Here is a 20,732-nt window from a genome sequence, read left to right on the forward strand (position 1 = left end):
CGGGAGTCGTTCTGTAGCCCTATTCTTCGTTTTCAAGAATCCAAAACAGAATCAACCAAAAAAGTAATTGCAGCTTCGAAAAAGGATATGTGCATATGACGTCATTTAAGCACCAGCGTACCGTTGAGGTTTTCAAGTAGAATACGCTTCAGGAAAAAGGCAGTGGGTTTCCTGAGACTTCTCCATTAGTGTCTTTTTGGTTGTTTTTGTGACAGCTTTTCCTCCTGCGCCTAAAAAATGGTGTGGACCCTTTTTTTTAGCTGCTTCATGGCTTTCTAAGCCTGAAGCAGTGAAAAGTTCAAAAAGATTGAACATGTGCACAGCAAGTCGTTAATTCTTTTTAGCACTATTAAAGGGAACCTGTCACCAGAAAAATCAGTATTAATCTGCAGATGTGGGGTTAATCTGCAGGTTAATAGTGTTATTAACCTGCCTGGTGCCCTCTGTTAGCTGAACACTGCGGGGAGAAAATTTACTTTTTTCCCCCCGGTAGCGTTCTGGTTTCAGTCATGGAGTCGGCGCTGGTTCAGTTACCGCAGTGAGTATAGAGAGAGGCAGCGATAACAGCGCCCCCGGCCCTGACTGACACTGATCTGCAATTCGGCCAGCTGTCAGTCAGGGCCTGGGGCACCATACAGTCGCCGTTCTGAATTTTCAGCCCAGTGACTGAACTTGCGCTAGCGCCGCCCTGTGACTGAAAACCAAACGCTAATAAAGTTCTTTTTCTCCCCGCAGCCTTCAGCTATTTACGGGTGCTGGGCAGGTTAGCAATGCTATTAACCTGCAGATTAAACCCATATCAGCAGGTTAATTTCATTTTTTCTGGTGACATGTTCCATTTAAAGCAATTTTTCAGGCGGATTTCGGGCAGCGTCTGTCTGAATATGACATTGTGTGCACACACCCTTAGACTGGAGTATAAGAGAAGAAATATGCTCAACATACAGTACAGACCAAAAGTTTGGACATACCTTCTCATTTAAAGATTTTTCCGTATTTTCATGACTATGAAAATTAAAATTGTACATTCACACTGAAGGCATCACAACTATGAATTAACACATGTGGAATTATATACTTAACGAAAAAGTGTGAAACAACTGAAAATATGTCTTATATTCTAGGTTCTTCAAAGTAGCCACCTTTTGCTTTGATGACTGTTTTGCACACTCTTGGCAATCTCTTGATGAGCTTCAAGAGGCAGTCACCGGAAATGGTCTTCCAACAATCTTGAAGGAGTTCCCAGAGATGCTTAGCACTTGTTGGCCCTTTTGCCTTCACTCTGCAGTCCAGCTCACCCCAAACCATCTCGATTGGGTTCAGGTCTGGTGACTGTGGATGCCAAGTCATCTGGCGTAGCACCCCATCACTCTCCTTCTTGGTCAAATAGCCCTTACACAGCCTGGAAATGTGTTTGGGGTCATTGTCCTGTTGAAAAATAAATGATGGTCCAACTAAACGCAAACCGAATGGAATAGCATACCGCTGCAAGATGCTGTGGTAGCCATGCTGGTTCAGTATGCCTTCAATTTTGAATAAATCCCCAACAGTGTCACCAGCAAAGAATCCACACACCATCACACCTCCTCCTCCAAGCTTCACGGTGGGAACCAGGCATGTAGAGTCCATCCGTTCACCTTTTCTGCGTCGCACAAAGACACGGTGGTTGGAACCAAAGATCTCAAATTTGCACAGATTTCCACTGGTCTAATGTCCATTCCTTTTGTTCTTTAGCCCAACAAGTCTCTTCTGCTTGTTGCCTGTCCTTAACAGTGGTTTCCTAGCAGCTATTTTACCATGAAGGCCTGCTACACAAAGTCTCCTCTTAACAGTTGTTGAAGAGATGTGTCTGCTGCTAGAACTCTGTGTGGCATTGACCTGGTCTCTAATTTGAGCTACTGTTAACCTGCGATTTCTGAGGCTGGTGACTCGGATAAACTTATCCTCAGAAGCAGAGGTGACTCTTGGTCTTCCTTTCCTGGGGCGGTCCTCATGTGAGCCAGTTTCTTTGTAGCGCTTGATGGTTTTTGCAACTGCACTTGGGGACACTTTCAAAGTTTGCCCAATTTTTCGGACCAACTGACCTTCATTTCTTAAAGTAATAATGGCCACTCGTTTTTCTTTAATTAGATGCTTTTTTCTTTCCATAATACAAATTCTAACAGTCTATTCAGTAGGACTATCAGCTGTGTATCCAACCCCATTTATAAGGCAAGAAATCCCACTTATTAAACCTGACAGGGCACACCTGTGAAGTGAAAACCATTTCCGGTGACTACCTCTTGAAGCTCATCAAGAGAATGCCAAGAGTGTGCAAAGCAGTCATCAAAGCAAAAGGTGGCTACTTTGAAGAACCTAGAATATAAGACATATTTTCAGTTGTTTCACACTTTTTTGTTAAGTATATAATTACACATGTGTTAATTAATAGTTTTGATGTCTTCAGTGTGAATGTACAATTTTCATAGTCATGAAAATACAGAAAAATCTTTAAATGAGAAGGTGTGTCCAAACTTTTGGTCTGTACTGTAAATATAGCAAAATTCCTACAAACCTGTATACCTTGTTTTAGAGTTAATGTCCAATCATGTGCTTTAACATGAATTATACGTTCCTCTGGGTGATACTTACCGGATTTTTATTTTATCTGCCACTTATTAGTTCCGCTCCTTTAGTGCACAGCTAGGATCAGGGACTCCAGCTTAAAAGTTTTACTTAATGGAGTCTACAGTAGTTGGAAATCCACCTCAGAATCTCAGGTCGCTGCTCTGTCCCTCCCTCATGCTTTACATTGCAGCTCTGCCTGTTCAGATTGGCTTCTGTCTATTATCACAAGCTCAGCGGGGTGTCAGTACATGGAGCGCTGATTTCCATTACAGTAGTGACAGAATGAATATAAACTACAACCAAACCGCCATTTAGAAATAAAAGAGATTATCAGGAAACTGTCGCACATACACTGAGGAGCAAAAGCCCCAATAATGAAGGGGATGCGGAGAGCGTCTTTAAGACATTTATGGCGGGACTCCACAAGTCTGGACTTTCTTGCTTGTATTTCTTCCATTTTTCTTTCATCCCAATTTTTATCTATTAATCGCTATTTCTTATTGTGCATTCTCTGTCGTTGTTACTACCATCTCCTCGTCTCCTTTTCATCAGGACGCAGCTTCCACACCATGCAAAGCTTCTTTTTTAAACCAGAACACATCATTGGCACATACCGCTGGCAGCCAGAGGTGTTATTAGAGTGCGTATATCTATAATTTTGGCCTCTTTATATGGCCTGCAGCTGTGTAATTGCCAGCCTTGAGGTACGGGGGAACAGGAGACAGATTTCTACTATTCAGTAAGGAGGAAACTATATTTTTGACAACAAAACATTTCTGTCTAAATCCAATGCAAATTATCTCTCTCCACCACCTATCTGTTCACAGGGATCCTAGCGTTGTTAAGGGAAGGACCGACATCTGCAGCTCAGCTTGTATTTAAAATGGGGCCCTGTGGTTATAATTGTCAGAGGGCATAATTTAGCAGCAGTGAGCGGGGGAGGATTTCATTTTTGACATGGTGGAATGTGGGTGAGAAGGTTAGACAAATAAGTATAATAATCATATCTCATAATACCAATCATTAGAACGCAGGATCCATTTCTTATTGCGCTTTTCTTAATATCTCTAAGGGCTCATGCAGACGTCTGTGAAACTCGGTCCGATCATTAACTGCAATGCACGGATTATCCGTGGGTCTCTTGACCCAAATTCGACAGCCTCTTAGGAATGATATGAGGCTGTCGAGTTTTGGTCAAGAGACCAGCGGATAATCCGTGCATTGCGGTCTGTGTTCGGATCGGGAGCCCTTTGACAGTCTGTGCATTATGGTCTATGCTCGGACCAAGTTTCACGGATGTTTGCATGAGTCCTATGGATGTGTGCTCACAATGTCTTTTCAGGTGGATAAGTTCTCTAACCTGCCTTAAAAAGCGCTCAATAAATGTTAAAAAAATAATGAACATATGCACTGCAATGTCAAGACAACTTGTGCATAGTGTGACATGCAGAAGCAGTGCTGTTGCTTCAAAAGCATCCAGCAACTATTAAAAGTAACACAAGCACAGGAGACAGGAAGTGTGCTCCAGAAGCATCCAGCAACTAGAGGGGTTAAAACAGTCAGGGAGTATTTTATCAGAGCCCCAGATGGATTGTGGGGAAATTGTTTACTGTCTGGCTGGAGCCGAAGAGAAAGGTGGTGTGTGATCTGTATCTCACAGAAGGCAAGGGAACAGAATTCAGATCAGGAGGAAAGCTAAACACAGGTCAGATAGACTCCCTGAGCTAACAGTGTGGAGTATTATCAGGCAGAAAGATAAGGACTGGAAGTAATTCTGTCACAGGGATCATCTCCCTCATCAAACCCTCCCCCCCTCCATCTCCATGCAGGATAAAGAATGCTGTGTACTATTGTGTCCTTGTGAAGGCAAAGCCTGTGGTTGTGTATGCGTAGAAGTGTGCTGCTAAGAGTTCTAATCTATGCTGAATTGTGCTACTGAAGAGACTGTAATACTGTGCCTTGTGAAGAAACTACTGTATTGTTACTGGAGCCGGCTGCTCAAGAAACTCACACTGTACTGTAATGAAGATTGTCGCTGTAATATCCCTGAATTGCACTGGCCGTGCTTCAGATTAAATCCCACTGTTAAACTGTTGAAAAAGACTCTTGTCAGATGTGTCTGGTCAGCAACTTAATCTATTGTGTACCTGAGAGAAGCTGCAAACTATGATCGTCCTGAGTAACGGTTCCCCCAGGATTTCAACGAATTCATGAAAACAGTCTCTCCCTATCTGAACCTAGCGGCGTGCGTGTAACAATAGGCTCAGTCTCTTGTCATTTCTTTTAGCCGCTTCAGGCTCCAAAAGCTGTGAAGTGGGTAAAAAAAGTGACCCGTCCATTTTACCGACTGCTTCAGGAAGCCACCACTATCTTATATATAAAATGAGGAGAAACAGTCACTAATGGCTAAGCCTCCGGAAAAATGGCTAACTAGTTACCAAAAAAACACACCAGGAAAAACACTGCGTTTCACTGAAGCATCTTCTGCTTAAAAACGAAAGCGGGTATGCTGCAGTCTAAAAGCCCTTGTGTGCACATATCCTATGGATATGTGCACACAACATCTTTTTCAGGTGGATCCATGTCTTTTTCAGGTGGGTCCACTATATAACCCACCTGTAAAAGTGCTAAAGAAATGCTTAAAAATAATAAACATATGCACTGCTATGTAAAAAATGACTTTATGCTTTTGGGCTTTTTTAACTGCTTCAGGCTTCCAAAGACATGAAGTGGTTACAAGAAGTGACCTGACCATTCTCATGGAGAAGCTGCTCAATATTTTACACACACAAAAACCCGATAGGGCAAACAATGGCTGAAAAGACGCAAAATAAGACGCATCAGGAAAAACACCACCAGCATCTAAAAGATGTTGCTATGTGCTCATTCCCTAGGTTAGATTGTTTACTTGCTTTACCTGAACTGAATTTTTTTGTCCTTCTGGTTAAAGAGGACCTTTCACCAAAGATTGTTTATGATTGGTCAGCATCATACGGGGAGAAAAAGTGCACACCCCCAGTTAAAACTGTCTGATAACACCCGCTTGGACTTAGAAAAAAAGTTAACTCATTAGGTGCCAAATACTTTGAACGGTAAGGCAAAATAACAAAACAAAAAATGTTTTACCTCACAATAAAATTCATTTTGTGAGGTAAAATATTTCACTGCCTGTTTTTAAACAATATTTTACCTCACAAAATGAATCCTCTGCGATCCCCTGCTGTAATGTCTTTATACTCTTTTGCTTCCTCCCCTTTCCAGGAGATGTGGTATGTTCCGTACACGGTCAGACACAGACAATTTTTAAAATGAACTTTTGGTCATGAGAAAACCCCTTTAAGTGGCCTACACTCTCAGCCTAGTTATGGAGTCAGAATTGTAAAAAAAAGACTTTTGCCAGATACATTTGTAAAGCCAGATTACAGTTTTTATATAGATACAGCACAGACATCAGAACATATGCTCACAGCATATAAGAAATCAACAGTGTGTGTGTGTAAAGCAATCACAGCACAGCCTCATCCCCCAGCTTTCACCCTGCTAGAATCCAGAAGCCCAAAATCATAATACAGATCCATTCTGCCTGTGAAGTACAATGGCTGAGGAGAAGACTACACAGGCTCTGCAAGATCCATGATGAGATGATAGAAGTACAGGTCCCTATTAGTGTTGAGCGAACATGCTCGACACTGCTCGGTACTCGCCCGAGCATCACGCTACTTGGGATGTTAGGCGAGCACCGAGCATTTCCAGTTTACTCGGGCGGGAGCTCGGGTCTCCGCCCTGCATGTTTGGCGCTCTTTACAGAGCCAATGAACATGCAGGGATTGCCAGCCAGTCACTGTAATGCTGCAGCCATGTTGGTTGTGGGCATTACAGTAATTGGCTGGCCGCACAGCGTCACCTCGAGTATTTAAAACCGGGCGCCGCCATCTTGGACTCAGTCGCTCCGGATTAGACAGTGTAGGGACAGCGCTGCTGATTTAAGGAGAGATATAAACTGCAAAATAGTTAGTGTAGGGTCTGTAAAGGCTGCCAGAACAAACAAACAGTCCTTTTCAGGACTAATATCCATCCCAGATACCAGGCAGGCAGGCTGTATAGGAGACACAGTGGTTATACCAGCAAACACTGCATTACAGTCCTGTGTGCTCCTGTTGCTGAAATTGCTGGACTTAGCACCAGGTGCCGGGGGCCAGGAAAATCCTTTTTTTTTTCCTCTAAATCCTCCTTTGTTTTTCCTCCTTCACACTGTACAAATACCCGTCTTATTAACCTTTTGGTGTGTCCCTCCCCCCCCCCCCCCCCAAAAAAAAGCGTGTCTCTGATTTTTCAGACACAAATATAACTGTTGAAAATAGTCTGGTGTAGGCTAGAGAAACAGAAGTGTTGTTTTGCACTTCCACGGTTCAAACCTCTGTATTATCCATTTTGGGCCATTTGTATCTAAAAAAAAAACAGTTTGAGTGTGTCGCTCACTGTTAAGCCGCAAATATCTCTATTTAAAAAAGTCTGGTATACCCCAGTAAACAATAACTGTGGTTTTGCCATCCCACGGTAAAAAATCTCTATTATTCAGGTTTTGGTATATTTTCCGTAAAGAAAAACAGTAGTGTCTCCTGACTATTGTGACACAAAAATATATCTGTTGAAAATAGTCTTGTGTAGGCCCGACATCCCAGTGTGGTTTCGCAGTTCCACGGGTCAAATCGCTGTACTATCCAGTTTTGGGCCTTTGGTATCTAAAAAGAAAGCAGTTTGAGTGTGTCGCTCACTGTTCAGCCGCAAATATCTCTATTTAAAAAAGTGTGGTATACCCCAGTAAACAATAACTGTGGTTTTGCCATCCCACGGTAAAAAATCTCTATTATTCAGCTTTTGGTAGTTTTTTCCGTAAAGAAAAACAGTAGTGTCTCCTGACTGTTGTGACACAAAAATATATCTGTTGAAGATAGTCTTGTGTAGGCCCGACATCCCAGTGTGGTTTCACAGTTCCACGGGTCAAATCGCTGTACTATCCAGTTTTGGGCCTTTGGTATCTAAAAAAAAAAGCAGTTTGAGTGTGTCGCTCACTGTTCAGCCGCAAATATCTCTATTTAAAAAAGTGTGGTATACCCCAGTAAACAATAACTGTGGTTTTGCCATCCCACAGTAAAAAATCTCTATTATTCAGCTTTTGGTAGTTTTTTCCGTAAAGAAAAACAGTAGTGTCTCCTGACTGTTGTGACACAAAAATATATCTGTTGAAAATAGTCTTGTGTAGGCCCGACATCCCAGTGTGGTTTCGCAGTTCCACGGGTCAAATCGCTGTACTATCCAGTTTTGGGCCTTTGGTATCTAAAAAAAAAAGCAGTTTGAGTGTGTCGCTCACTGTTCAGCCGCAAATATCTCTATTTAAAAAAGTGTGGTATACCCCAGTAAACAATAACTGTGGTTTTGCCATCCCACAGTAAAAAATCTCTATTATTCAGCTTTTGGTAGTTTTTTCCGTAAAGAAAAACAGTAGTGTCTCCTGACTGTTGTGACACAAAAATATATCTGTTGAAAATAGTCTTGTGTAGGCCCGACATCCCAGTGTGGTTTCGCAGTTCCACGGGTCAAATCGCTGTACTATCCAGTTTTGGGCCTTTGGTATCTAAAAAAAAAGCAGTTTGAGTGTGTCGCTCACTGTTCAGCCGGAAATATCTCTATTTAAAAAAGTGTGGTATACCCCAGTAAACAATAACTGTGGTTTTGCCATCCCACGGTAAAAAATCTCTATTATTCAGCTTTTGGTAGTTTTTTCCGTAAAGAAAAACAGTAGTGTCTCCTGACTGTTGTGACACAAAAATATATCTGTTGAAAATAGTCTTGTGTAGGCCCGACATCCCAGTGTGGTTTCGCAGTTCCACGGGTCAAATCGCTGTACTATCCAGTTTTGGGCCTTTGGTATCTAAAAAAAAAGCAGTTTGAGTGTGTCGCTCACTGTTCAGCCGCAAATATCTCTATTTAAAAAAGTGTGGTATACCCCAGTAAACAATAACTGTGGTTTTGCCATCCCACGGTAAAAAATCTCTATTATTCAGCTTTTGGTAGTTTTTTCCGTAAAGAAAAACAGTAGTGTCTCCTGACTGTTGTGACACAAAAATATATCTGTTGAAAATAGTCTTGTGTAGGCCCGACATCCCAGTGTGGTTTCGCAGTTCCACGGGTCAAATCGTTGTACTATCCAGTTTTGGGCCTTTGGTATCTAAAAAAAAAGCAGTTTGAGTGTGTCGCTCACTGTTCAGCCGCAAATATCTCTATTTAAAAAAGTGTGGTATACCCCAGTAAACAATAACTGTGGTTTTGCCATCCCACGGTAAAAAATCTCTATTATTCAGCTTTTGGTAGTTTTTTCCGTAAAGAAAAACAGTAGTGTCTCCTGACTGTTGTGACACAAAAATATATCTGTTGAAAATAGTCTTGTGTAGGCCCGACATCCCAGTGTGGTTTCGCAGTTCCACGGGTCAAATCTCTGTACTATCCAGTTTTTGGCCTTTGGCATCTAAAAAAAAAGCAGTTTGAGTGTGTCGCTCACTGTTCAGCCGCAAATATCTCTATTTAAAAAAGTGTGGTATACCCCAGTAAACAATAACTGTGGTTTTGCCATCCCACGGTAAAAAATCGCTATTATTCAGCTTTTGGTAGTTTTTTCCGTAAAGAAAAACAGTAGTGTCTCCTGACTGTTGTGACACAAAAATATATCTGTTGAAAATAGTCTTGTGTAGGCCCGACATCCCAGTGTGGTTTCGCAGTTCCATGGATCAAATCGCTGTACTATCCAGTTTTGTGCCTTTGGTATCTAAAAAAAAAAGCAGTTTGAGTGTGTCACTCACTGTTCAGCCGCAAATATCTCTATTTAAAAAAGTGTGGTATACCCCAGTAAACAATAACTGTGGTTTTCCTCTTCCACTGTTCTAATCTACTCTTTATTACCCTTTTTCCATTGATAGTGCAAGTGTAAGCTATTTTACTTCATTTACAATGGGCAAGGCGCGTGGCAAGGGACATGGAAGTGGACGTTCTGGTGATGGTTCGTGCAGAGGACGGGGCCGTGGCCTAGGTGAAAATGTGCCACAACCAACAGCCACATCTTCTCGCTCCCACTTCTTGACCGAATTACTAGGGAAGCACAGAACAACACCAGTATTGAGAACTAATCAGTGTGAACAGGTTATTAATTGGATAGCAGATAATACTTCCAGTTACCTGGGCACCACCACCTCCGGTCTGTCTTCCACACGGTCAACTCTTAGTAGCCGTGAGTCTCGACCGCATACTCCTCCTCACCCTGATGCTCCTTCCTCCCACCATGCCGAGTGTTGTCAGACAGCAAGTGATCCCACACTTGGACACTCTGAAGAGCTATTCACTGGTCCATTACCATATTTGGGCCCCTCGCCTGACACGCTTGAAGTGGTGGAAGAGGAGATCCCATGTTGCGATGCCCAAATATTTGAACAGCCACGGCCACAGGAAGTCGACGTTGGCAATCTGTCACAAGAGGTGGACGATGACGAGACACAATTGCCAGGAAGTGAGGAGGAGGATCGTGGTGCGCAAGTGGAAGAGGAGGAGGTGGTGGATGATCTAGTAACTGACCCAACGTGGAAGGAGGACATGCAGAGCGAGGCCAGCAGCACACAGGGGGAGGGAGGCAGAGTACCCCAACAGGCAGGAAGAAGCAGTGTGGTGGCTGCAGACAGAAGGCAGGCAACTGTTCCCCGTAACACCAACACGAGGGTCGTTGTCAGTACAAGCGGTAGGTCTTCCAGAGTCTGGAATTTTTTTAAAGACTCTGCTGATAACCCCAAAAAGGCCATATGTTCCACCTGCCATGCTAGCATCAGCAGGGGTGACAAAACTACCAGCCTGACCACCACCAGCATGATCAGGCACATGGCAGCAAAGCACCCGACTTTGTGGGGCGAAACCCAGGGTCCACGACCAGTGTCAGCGGGTGTCACCACTGCTTCTTCCACTGCTGTGCGTGCAATAGAACCCCCTGTTGTGTGTGCAAGGCAATCCCCTGTCCATACTGCATGTAAAGATGCCCCCTCCTCTCAGTCTTCACTTGTTATGGCAGTTTCTCAAGAAACAGCATCAACGTCCACGTCCACGTCCCACCGCAGCGTTCAATTGTCCATATCCCAGACCTTTGAACGAAAGCGGAAATTCGCAGCTAACGCCCCACAGGCCACAGTCCTAAATTCGCACATTTCACGACTGCTTGCGTTGGAAATGCTGCCTTTTAGGCTGGTGGAGACGGAATCCTTCCGCAATCTTATGGCGGTGGCCGTCCCTCGGTACTCGGTCCCCAGCCGACACTATTTTGCCCGGTGTGCCATCCCCGCACTACACAAGCTTGTGTCCCAAAGCATCTGCCGTGCCCTCAACAACGCAGTTACTGGGAGAGTCCACCTGACAACGGACACGTGGACAAGTGCTTGTGGCCAGGAACGGTATATCTCTCTGACGGCACACTGGGTAAACATAGTGGAAGCCGGGACCCAGTCGGACCTTGGGACGGAACACATCCTCCCCACACCGAGGATTGCGGGCCCTATGTCAGTCAGAGTTGCCCCCACAGTGTACAGCTCCTGCGCATTCTCCTCCTCCTCCTCATGTTCAGCCTCCATCTCAGATATCACCACATCAGTTACAAGCTGGAAGCACTGCAGTACTGCCTCCGCCAAGCGGCAACAGGCTGTGCTGAAACTCAGAAGCTTAGGTGATAAACCTCACACTGCTTGTGAGTTGTGGACAGCTGTGAAAGAGCAGGCAGATCTGTGGCTCAGACCGCTGAACCTACATCCCGGCATGGTCGTGTGTGACAATGGCCGTAACCTGGTGGCGGCTCTGAGGCGAGGTGAGATCACACACGTTCCATGCCTGGCTCATGTGCTTAACCTCATGGTTCAGCGGTTTCTTAAATCGTACCCCGAGTTGCCAGATCTGTTCGTGAAAGTACGCCGCCTGTCAGCTCATTTTCGCAAGTCGGCTACAGCTTCCGCCGCCCTTGCTGTGTTGCAGCAGCGTTTGCAGCTTCCGGCACACCGACTGGTGTGTGATGTCCCCACACGTTTGAACTCTACCCTCCACATGTTGCAAAGGATTTGTGAGCAGAAGAGAGCAGTTGTGGAGTACCAGCTGCAACAAGGCCGTCGATATTCAGGTCAGACTCCACACATAAGACCTCAGGAGTGGACCTGGATGTCTGACATATGTACCATCCTGACAAACTTTGAGGAGGCCACCAAGATGATGAGTGGCGATGACGCCATCATTAGTGTCAGCATCCCACTTGTCTGTCTTTTGCAACGCTCTCTGCAGAGAATTAAAGAGGAGGCATTGCAGCCAGAGTATGATGAGATGGATCAAGAAGCCGTAGCAGGCGCTTACACACAGCCCAGCCTCATCTCATCCCAACGTGCATTGGGGGACAATGAGGGAGAGGAGGAGGAGGAGGAAGAACAGGAGCTGCTATCATGCGTTGTAGACGGTAGTACCTGTACAAGTGTCATACCGTCGGTTCAGCGTGGGTGGCCTGAGGACAGGGGGGGAGGAGGAAGAGGAGGAGGAGGAGAGCATGGTCAGTCGTCATCTTGGTGAGGACACGGAAATCTTGCCCGCTACCAGTCTGGCACGCATGGCTGACTTTATGTTACGCTGCCTTAACCGTGACCCTCGCGTTGTCAAAATGTTGGGTGACAGTCATTACTGGTTGGTGACACTTGTAGACCCCCGCTACAAGGAGAACTTTCGCTCTCTTATTCCTGAGGTGGAGAGGTCTACAAAAATGGGGCAGTACCAGAAGGCCCTTGCTGCAGAACTCTTAAAAAAATTCCCATCTGAACACGCTAGCGGCAGAGGTCACAGTTCGTTGCCCAACCAAGGCGTACAGGCGAGAGAGATGCAACTCCAATCCAGCAGAGGCAGGGGAACACTGTCAACGTTCTGGACAGTTTTCTGACACCCGCCCAGCTTACAGGCCCTGAGGCGCAGGGTACTCTCACAAGGAGTGGAAAGTTTCTAAAGATGGTGAGGGAGTACCTTGCCGACCGTACCAGCATCCTCCGTGATTCCTTTGTGCCTTTTAATTATTGGGTATCCAAGCTGGACACTTGGAATGAACTCGCTCTGTACGCCTTGGAGATCCTGGCCTGCCCTGCCGCTAGCGTGTTATCGGAGCGTGTTTTTAGTGCCGCTGGGGGAATTATAACTGATAAGCGCACTCGCCTGTCAACTGACAATGCTGACAAGCTGACCCTTATCAAAATGAACAAGGGCTGGATTGGGCCAGACTTCTCATCACCACCAAATGACTGCAGAGTAACATAAAGTCAAATCCACTGTGTTATTTCGGGAGGTGTATTCACATGCACCTCTTCACACCCACACATGGGTATATGCTTCCTCGTTTCAGCTGTTTTATCTTCTTCTCCTTATCCTCAGCCTCCACCACCACTATACCACCAGGGTGCCAGCATTGCAAGTTCCTCCGTCCTTATTTTTGGCAGCTTTTGCTTGCAATGCATAAGCAAATACTATGGGACACCCACTCCCCAATAATGGGACTTATGTTTGTAATATGCTGTACTGCATGGCTCTTGTAAGGGGCATTGCAAGTTGCTCCGTCCTAATTTTTGGCAGCTTTTGCTTGGAAAGCATAAGCAAATACTATGGGAGACCCACTCCCCAATAATGGGACTTATGTTTGTAATATGCTGTACTGCATGGCTCTTGTAAGGGGCATTGCAAGTTGATCCGTCCTAATTTTTGGCAGCTTTTGCTTGCAAGGCATAAGCAAATACTATGGGACACCCACTCCCCAATAATGGGACTTATGTTTGTAATATGCTGTACTGCATGGCTCTTGTAAGGGGTATTGCAAGTTGCTCCGTCCTAATTTTTGGCAGCTTTTGCTTGCAAGGCATAAGCAAATACTATGGGAGACCCACTCCCCAATAATGGGACTTATGTTTGTAATATGCTGTACTGCATGTGACGCGCCCCCTGGGCCGTGTGTACACGTGTGTGGGATACCTGGTGCCGGGTCTCTGGGGTCTGTAGTCTCCGTGGCGGTGACCCGGTCCCGTGGCTCAGGCTGGTCAAACCAGTGGCAGTCTTTCTTAGGTTTTGAGGTTAATTGTCCGACTGCGCCACCCGTGGATTGCGGTCAGGGAGTACCACCGCTGCGAGGCAGACCGCTGAGGCTGGTGTTGTGTGCGCAGCAGAGAATGGGATAACTCGGGAGGAGTATAGCCTCAGGGCTGTGAGTGTGGATGATGGGGGTGATGGTGCACGAGCGCAGCAGGAATGACTCCGAGTCTTTGCAGTGCAGTTCAGGGTCTTTACTGATGATTATAAGGTAGACCCTCTGGGGAGTACTGGCTAGCATAAGAGGCCTGGTCAGTCTGTGAGCAAGCAGGAGTTCCCCTGGCCAGGTGGAGTTGTAGGCCTCCCTGTCTGTCTGCACTCTTCCTGGCTACCTTGCTGTAAGCTGGTAGAAGTAGCCCACGTCCCTGAGTGTACCGTGTAGTGCTCACCCGTATGGCTGGTGACTTGGGGCCTTCTGTTAGCCTCCGCTCCACGACGGCGGTGCTGGTCCCTTGCTTGTGACTGAGCCTCCGGGCTTCTATGGCCAGAGGACCTGAAATCCCCTGCCGGCTGGTTTCTGCTGCTGCTTTCTGCTGCTGCTACTATATAAGTCCTCACAGCCTCGGACTCCTGTGTCCGGTTCCTATTGTGTTCTGCCAGGGCGAGCTCTGCTCAGCTTCCAGCCCCTGGTCTTTAGCTCCTAGCTCCTACAGAGCTCCTTGCTGTTACTTTCCCTTGCTCTCACTCTGTCTCTGACTGTTCTCTGGCTCACTCAACCCCGCCCCAGATCCAGTTTATAAGGGCAGAATTCTCCCCTCCCAGGACTGGGGCAGGAGGATGTTGCATGTTTAAGGGATCCTGACCAGGAAACCTCCCACTTGCTCTCCGACGTAATATCTCTATTACTGTGGTGACCAGACCCCTGGGTTGCCACACATGGCTCTTGTAAGGGGCATTGCAGTTCCTCATAATTTTTGGAAAGCCTTCCATTCACTGCTTAGGCCAACAGTGCACAGGAGGCCCAGTTGCTATAAATGGAAAAAAAGGTTTAGTTAACGCCCTCTGACCTCCAAGTCATTTCCAAGGGGCATTGGAGTGCCTCGAAATTTTTGGTAGGCATTGCACTCACTGTATGCCCTATAACTGTGTAGCCGAACCGCTCCTTTTGTTACAGAAACATATCCTACAAGACATATCTGGTTGACTGGCCTGATATTGATGTGAATGGTCCCTGTTCCTCCTGCTCTTTCTCCTTTGCCACTACCTCATCCATCATTTATCACCTGAAGCTTTGTTTTAACGGGAGTCATAGAACTTGGATAGTAGCAGGAAAACATCCAGCAATCCTCGGAGGAGGTAGGATATGCGCCAAAACGCTGACCACCTCAGGCCTAGCCGCTGCTACATACATGCGCTTGCATTACAACAAAACAAAGCAGATGCTAACTTCTATCATCCTCATCATGCTCCTCACCTTGGCACTCTCAACTCACCTGATGGAGAAGCCAGGGCCCACCGGAGGAGTCTGATAGTCCGGTGGGCTCGGCCAATGCTGCTCTAAAGCAGGCCAGGCTAAGAAAAGTGTGGGAAAGGTTACCGGGACAAATAGGGGTGGCTGGGGACCGAGTATGGACACCCGGCCACCCCCTGGAGGCTGGGGAGCAAGCGGGGACACCCGGCCACCAGGCGGCTGGGGACTGAGTATGGATACCAGGCCGCCGACACAGTCATGGCGTGGTGGCCAGATTCCGCCTCCACATGCCTAAAAGGCCCAATTTAAAGTGCAAGCAAGCAAGCAGTATGGTATTGCAGCCTGGGGGTGGGTGGGTGGCAGGCTGCGTACTTGCGCTTGCATTGCAAGGAATGGGAGAGGTACAATTGAACACTGCCCTGGGACAAGTACTTGAATGGGGATAGTTGCAAGTTTGCAACGACAGGTGCAAGGTGGGAGGCATCTTCGCATGTACCATGAACAGGGGTTTGGCATGCACACACTACAGCGGAATAGGCTCTCCTTCCCACTAAATGCACTGGGGAGGGCACAGGTAATGTTTTGGTATACGCGCTTAATCTTATGTATAAGGCACACCAGGACAAATAGGGGCGGCTGGGGACTGAGTATGGATACCTCGCTGCCGAAGCAGCCATGAGGTAGTGGCCAGCTTCGGCCTCCTCCAAACTAAAAGGCCCCATTTCAAGTGCAAGCTAGCAGTATGGAATTGCAGTCTGGGGGTGGGTGGGTGGCAGGCTGCACACTTACACTTGCATTAAAAGAAAACATAGCAGATGCTAACTTCTGTCATCATCATCATGCTCCTCACCTTGGCACTCTCAACTCCACCGATGGAGAAGTCAGGGCCCACCGGAGGAGCCTGGTTCTCTGGTGGGCTCGTCCATTGCTGCCTAAAGCAGGCCGGGCTAAGAAAAGTGTGTGTGGGGATGTTCCAAGGAGAAATAGGGGCAGCTGGGGACCGTTTATGGACACCCGGCTGCCCCCAGGCGGCTGGGGACCGTGTGTGGACACCCGGCCGCCGGGCGGCTGGGGACTGAGTATGGATTCCAGGCTGCCAACACAGCCATGACGTGGTGGCCAGATTCCGCCTCCACATGCCTAAAAGGCCCAATTTCAAGTTCAAGCAAGCAAGCAGTATGGTATTGCAGCCTGGGGGTGGGTGGGTGGCAGGCTGCATACTTGCGGTTGTATTGCAAGGAATAGGGGATGTACAATTGAACACTGCCCTGGGACTAGAACTTGCATGGGGATAGTTGCAAGTCTGCATCTTCTGATGCGGCAAGCATCACTTATGATGGGCACACTTTTAGACAGTGACCTGTGAGTCAGAGATGCTTCCAGGGGTCTTCCCCATGCTGTTCCCATGTCTTTTCAGCACTTTATGCATGTGTCACACAGCGCATGGCCAGATAAGGTTGTAAAATGTTAAAATGACATTTCCCGGTGAATGCATTTGTCATAGTTGAAAGCAATACAAAGTGCAAAAACGCATAAAAAATGCTACTTGTGAACATAGCCGAAGGTGTTGAGGAGTATTTTTGTTTTTGGTCATTTATTTTAACTTATACACAAGTCTTTTCCCTGGAAAGGATGTTCCTTAACATATTTCACAGGAAAAAAAGTTTCACTTTCGTTTTTGAACGTTTTATTGTGAGCCCGTAAAAGTGGCTTAATACCTCTGACCACGTTGTTGACAGCAGTGACCTGGGGGTCAGAAATGCTTCCTGGGGCGATCCCCATGCTGTCCCCATGTCATTTGAGCACTGTCACTATCGTTTTGGGCACTTGTTAGGCTTTTAAAAGACTGCCGGGGGTGCCACCGCAAAAATGCTCGAGTCTCCCATAGACTAACATTGGGCTCGTTGCTCTGGTCGAGCACCCGAGTATCACTGCGAGCTCGGCCCGAGCTTCGAGCACCCGAGAATTTTAGTGCTCGCTCAACACTAGTCCCTATCCACAATCCAGTGAGAAGGCTTAACGCTCTACCAAGCTCACATGGAAGGTTAAAGAAAACCTTAAAAGGGTTAAACATGAACTTTCTTGTAATGTATCAGACTTATGGCTGAGGCTACTAAGAAACAAGCCACCTTTGTGCAAAAGAAAAGTGAAGATGAAAGTGGAAGCAGCATGAGAAGGCAGAAATGGAAGCGAAAGCAGCGCACAAGAAGGTAGAAATGAAAGTGAAAGCAGCGCACGAAAAAGTAGAAATGGAAGCGAAAGCAGTGCACAAGAAGGCAGAAATGGAAGTGAGAGCAGCCTGCAGGAGAGCAGAAACAGAGGCTCTACAGAAGAAATGAGAGTATACCACAGCCATGGCAAGGTTAAATGTCCTGGAGCAAGCTATCAATGGGACTCAAAGAGACAGCATCAGTCTAAGTGATTTATATACAGAAGATTCTCTTAAGCGCAAAAGAGACTATTCACTAAGCCAAAATAGCACACCATTTACTCCAACAATCATCCCTGATAGCGCAGACATTTCTCCATAGCAACAGCATGTAGATCCTTCAACAGCATCCTGCATTCAAAGTCGGTACAATGCACTGCCAATGCATAATCTTGAACCATATTTATGAACCAGAACGTACCAAGACCCTGGATCTCAGCAAACTCCATACGTAGACGCCCACATGCAACTAATATGTCGGCAAGTTACCATACTCTTGACAACCACATCGTTCCAGTTCCACATGTGGCAGAAATGATACACATCAACCCAGCTACTTGACTAAATTCCTATGCCGCACCATACTTTCCTGCATCTCTATGTCAAGATGCTACCAACCATATGAATAACATTACATTGTCTTTCCAAAATCAGAGAAAATTGACATGTCTGACTTGCAAGGTATATGGTTCACCATGAACTTATTAAGACTGGCCTCACAAAGTTTGATGGTCAGCCTGAAAGCCATAGAGGTTGGAAATATCACTTTAGAACCTAATTAGTGACCTCGGCATCACTGCTGCTGAAGAGCTGGATCTACTGATCAGGTGGCTCAGGCCTCAATCCACAGAGCGCATCAAGAGACTCAGATCTGTCCACATCAGTAATCCAGCAGCTGTCCTTGTGGCTGCATGGGAGAGACTAGAATGAAACTTTGGCTGTCCTAAAGCCATAGAGAATGCACTGTTCGAGTGACTATAGGATTTTCCAAAAATATCCAGTAAGGACAGTTAAAAATTTCAAGAGCTCAGTGACCTCCTGCTAGAGCAGTGTTTCTCAATTCCAGTCCTCAAGACCCACCAACAGATCATGTTTTCAGGATTTCTATTCACTTTGCACAAGTGATGGAATTATCACCTGGGCAATACGAAATCCTGAAAACATGACCTGTTGGTGAGCCTTCAGGATTGGAGTTGAGAAACACTGTTAGAGCTTCAGCTGGCGAAAGCAGACATGCACCTACCTGGCCTCAGCTACCTGGACACATCTCGTGGTGTAAAACCCAATAGTCTCTAACCTGCTGAACAATATTCAAGAAAGGTGGACCACACTTGGGTCAAGATACAAAAGAGAAAATCAAGTCTCTTTGCTCCATTTTCCTACTTTTGTGAGTTTCATTAATTATACAATTTACCATTATAAATACTATTAAAAAAGCAGCTTTATTTAAAACAAGACACAAAAAAAGAAACAAAAACGGCAAAGTCACTGCACAGTGACTGTAAACCTGTGAATCCTCACATTGTGCGCACTACGCGCTGTGAAGATTCTACGGTGTCATGCAGTATACATACTGCTGGACAGAATCCGACTAGACTGTTTCTAGCGCACTCTATGCAAGTGTATTGAGCAAGGCTGCAAACAATCTAGTCTGATTCTGGCATATCACATGCTTTTGGTCAGGTGACTGACTTTCCCGGCTCTAATACTGGAGAATCCTCACAGCACGCAGAGTGCAGGATGTGAGGATTCACAAGTCTGCAGTCACATAGAGTTTTAGACTGGACAAATTCCTTTAACAAATCTCCCCCGGTATGTTGACATTTCTTAAGATTCCCTTATTTGTGACTGCACCAACTTTATCTGTACTCCATGGCTATCCGGAAATGTGATATTTTGTATCAGAAAAGTGGAGCTGCAGCAATTTTAAAGATATATTTAGAAATTATCATAGAATTTTGAATTTATTTGAATTTAAAGTCAATATTGAAATTAAAAGCGGATATTCACTTAATCCAATTTTTTAGTTCTCAAACTCTGAACCTTCCTTCTGTCAAACGCCCACACCTAATCCAGATTCACACATTCTTTTTTTCGTGGTCCAAGTACCAATCATGATGCATGGACTGGCCGTAAGTCTACTGACCCGAACTCGATAGCCTCATAGATGCCCATTAGGCTATCTAGACCTGTTGCTGGTCAGTGTACCGCGACCTATACTCAGACCACAAAACATGGATCTGTGAATATTACCAGGCCAGGGAACATCCTAAAAATAATGTACAGCTTTGTTTTTAACGGAAAAGTTTTTTATTGTGGATATTGCAGAATCTCACGTTTTTTTTATTCTGACCTTTCAAATTCCATAATATCAAGTGTTGTATTGCAAATAGAACGGCTGTCGAAGCTGGCATTTACACCTAGTGAAGGCAGATTGCTGACTTGGAAGAATGAGCAGCCAAAGTTTTACTAATGGAAATAAAAGACATTGAAAAGTAAGAAAGCAACAAAAAAGAAGAATGTGGAGATAAAGGAGCAGCTGTAACAGAGAAGTGGTAATAGTAGCTATGATACACCATTACTAAAGTGACGCAGCATTCTCTGTCATGTCACAAACTTGGGAAAATATAGCCTCAAAATTAAATAAATTCCCAGTTATTCTTACATTATACTTTTACTTTGATAAACTGTATCTGATTTCTGCCAGCACCTAAAGCTCAAAGGAAGTCTAATAGGATATGTACTCACTAGCAGGGACGGACTTGGACTGAAATTCATCCCTGGCATATAAAAGCACCCAGGCCCATGCTGTCCCAGCCCCCGAGCCCCAGATGGAGATATCTATTACTTATATTACCCTCCCTGAAGGAAATCAAGATTTTCAATATGTCTACTAATACCTCTATATAAAATTGAATAATAATAACAATATTGTGATATAACAGACAAATACCTACAAACCATAACCAAATATTACCTGTACAGTACTGATAATACCACCATACTGATTGTTAAAGGAGTTGTGCAGGCTTGGTGTTAAAGTCTATGTGACTTCAAACTTCTGAATCCTCACAGCACACACTGTCAGGATTCTCCGGTGCCAGCGTTGGGAGAGGCCGTCATGTGACCACAAGTATGGGATTTCCACACCTCCGGCCACATTCCAACTAAATGTACTCTGCTTTTCTAAATTCACTTGTATTGAGAGAGGCCATGCACGTCTAGTCAGCACGTGATCGCATGAATTCAAATCATACTTGTGGTCACATGACCGGTCTCTCCCGACACCGGAGAATTCTCACAGCATGCGATGCACACACTATG

The sequence above is a fragment of the Phyllobates terribilis genome, unplaced genomic scaffold, assembly GCF_046119375.1.
Source record: "Phyllobates terribilis strain yellow unplaced genomic scaffold, ASM4611937v1 Scaffold_5__5_contigs__length_657084704, whole genome shotgun sequence".
NCBI classification, from domain to species: domain Eukaryota; kingdom Metazoa; phylum Chordata; class Amphibia; order Anura; family Dendrobatidae; genus Phyllobates; species Phyllobates terribilis.